The 2,861-nt window shown below is 34.2% G+C and overlaps 1 pseudogene; it reads right to left on the minus strand.

Annotated features, from left to right (window-relative positions):
* Positions 1–2,226: 2,226 nt before the first annotated feature.
* Positions 2,227–2,861, minus strand: LOC145980216 (NADH-ubiquinone oxidoreductase chain 4-like; annotated as a pseudogene).

A 2,861-nucleotide genomic window follows, 5' to 3' on the forward strand; every position in this document is an offset into this window, starting at 1 on the left:
GAAATTCTTCTCAAACTAACATTTTCTCGCTTTTACGCGCTTTTTTATACTTCATAAACAAAACTGACGCGTTCTCTGATTGGTTGAAATAAAACCGACGCGTTTTCTGATTGGTTGAAATAAAACCGACGCTTTCTTTGTTCTTGCGTTCTAGTTCACCTTGAACTCCTTCCCATCATCCTTTGTTCTAGTGTTCTCGGTAACCTTGGCATACTTTGACAGAGACATGTCGTAGCATGCAAGCGACGCACCGTTTCAAAAAATTTAACCCTTGCTGCGCATTCTCAGACATTCTTTGTTGTCTGGTTGAATCCCTCCCCTACCCTACAGTATTGCATACCTTTCTCCTGTTCTTGCGTACTGGTTAACCTTGAAAAAAACCGGTTCTGAAAATCTACCGACGCGTTCTCTGATTGGTCAATCAGATTCGTTCTTTGTTCTGACGTTGTGACGTCATTTGACCTTGAACGCACACTCCCCAAAATTCCTTTCTCTTCTACCTGCGCGGAATATTAATTCATTCTCTCTGTCTGGCATCAGAGCGGAGTCGAAATTCGGAGACAGTATTCTGTCTAGCGTGTTGCACCATCGTGTTTCATAATATAATGCAATTATTACATAGTACTAATTAATAATATTACATATCGTGGGTTCGAGTACCGGGACCGTCCCCAATCGTAATTGGACCTGTACCTACACCCATTACCACCGTTCATAGCGGTTCATAAACCATAGAAAACTTATTTTCAATATTATAAACATTAATTATTATCGATTGATACATTACATACTTTGCAGTAATGAATATAAAACCATATGCATAACATTTAGTACCTCTAATTACCTTCTATATACATATTTTTCATAAAATAAATAATTATATATTCATAAAAAGTTATAAACATGCAAATACATAAATGTAAAGTATTCTAAGTACTTGCAAATGAATTAAAACCCGTGCAAATTAGTTATAAGTACGTGCAAATGAATTGCGAATATTAAATAGCAACATCCGTTGGCTGGGATCAATACTACTATCCATGTCATGCAAGCGACGGTTACTGTCGATTTGGATGCCCCAACAACTCTTGCTAACACACGTGTGCTGGATTGTGGTGTAGCATTCACAGCATCCTGCAGAGACTCGTCAATGTCTATAGGAGGTCGTTCCGTGCGAGGCTTGTCCATGAGGCGTAGATCACCTGAAACGAATTTTTTAAACCAACGGGAAGCTGTCGATCGATTCACCACATCTTCATTCTCCACACGACAAATTTCCTCTGCTGCCGCTTTTGCTGTTAGTAGTTTCTTCCATAAAAAACGTAGCACTGCACTAAGTGCAATTTGGTCCTCACTCATCGTGCCCACTTTAACTTCACGGGAACATTCGCTACACATGATGTGCGTGCCTTCACTTCATCCCACGAACCTGTCCTCTATGCCTGCCAACAGCCTTTCACTGGTGGCGCCACCTACCCCCGCAAACTTCACCTCTTGGAGCTCAGTGTGCTGATGGTGCAGGACTTCTGGGACAGCCTGGTAAGTAATAAATATAGTTCCAGCTACCATAATTTAATATCCAAGCAATAGATAATAAAATAAATACATCACCAATTCGATTAGACAAAGCAGTTAATATTCCGGCAGAATAGGAACGAACATTCTGATAATAAATTACTAGACAGTAAGAAACTAATCCTAACCCATCTCATCCTAAAATAATTCTAATAATATTAGGAGAAATAATTAAAAACATTATAGATCCAACAAATAGTAAAACTAAAATAATAAATCGATTTATATTATAATCCCCCTCTATATAAGAACCTCTATAATTAATAACTATAGAATAAATATATATAACTAATCCTATAAAAATTAAAGATATTCAATCAAACAATATTGTTATAATAATACTAGAACTATTCAAACTAACAATATTTCACTCGATAAAAATTGTAATATCTTTAATTAAAAATATTATCCCTAATAATAATAAAATTATTCTACTAATTAATAAAATAATTGATACTATTCTTGTAATAAAAAAATTAAAAACCATTGATTTAAGAACTTATTAGTTACCACTAAGTCCACAACTTACTATTCTACTTAAACTACTTAAATAATTTAAATTCAATGAAATATTGGAGAACAAAAAATAATTAAAAAATTTAATGGAAATAATTGACAAAATAATAATAAATATTCACGAATATTACTTCTTCAACAAGAAAATACACCAGAATAGTATATTCCATGCTGAGTATAGGAATATAAATATAGGGTATAGCCAGCACTTAAAAAAGAAAGCAACGCAACCCCCATAAAACTAAAGTATGATCATCCAATAATTCTATTCAATAAACTAATCTCACCTAACAAATTAATAGAGGGTGGAGCGGCCATATTAGTAATTCTTAATATAAATCATCATAAAGATAATCTAGGAATATAATTAATCATTCCCCTATTAATTAATATACTACGACTACCTAATCGCTCATAAGTAATATTTACTAAACAAAATATCCCAGAAGAACAAAGACCATGTGCTACTATTAAGGTAAGCCCACCATTTATACCCCACGCCCCTATAGTTATAATTCCCATTAAAACAAGACCTATGTGTGCTACAGATGAATATGCAACCAAGGCCCTTAAATCAATTTGACGTATGCAAACAATACTAATCATCCAAATACCAACAATTCTAACACCAAATCAAAAATATTATATTTAACGGCTAATCTCTCAATACAAGAAATAATTCGCAAAATACCATAACCACCAAGCTTTAATAAAATTCCAGCCAAAATCATAGAACCACTAACTGGAGCCTCAACATGAGCCTTAGGTAA

The sequence above is a fragment of the Lepisma saccharinum genome, chromosome 27, assembly GCF_977018435.1.
Source record: "Lepisma saccharinum chromosome 27, izLepSacc3.1, whole genome shotgun sequence".
Lineage (NCBI taxonomy): Eukaryota > Metazoa > Arthropoda > Insecta > Zygentoma > Lepismatidae > Lepisma > Lepisma saccharinum.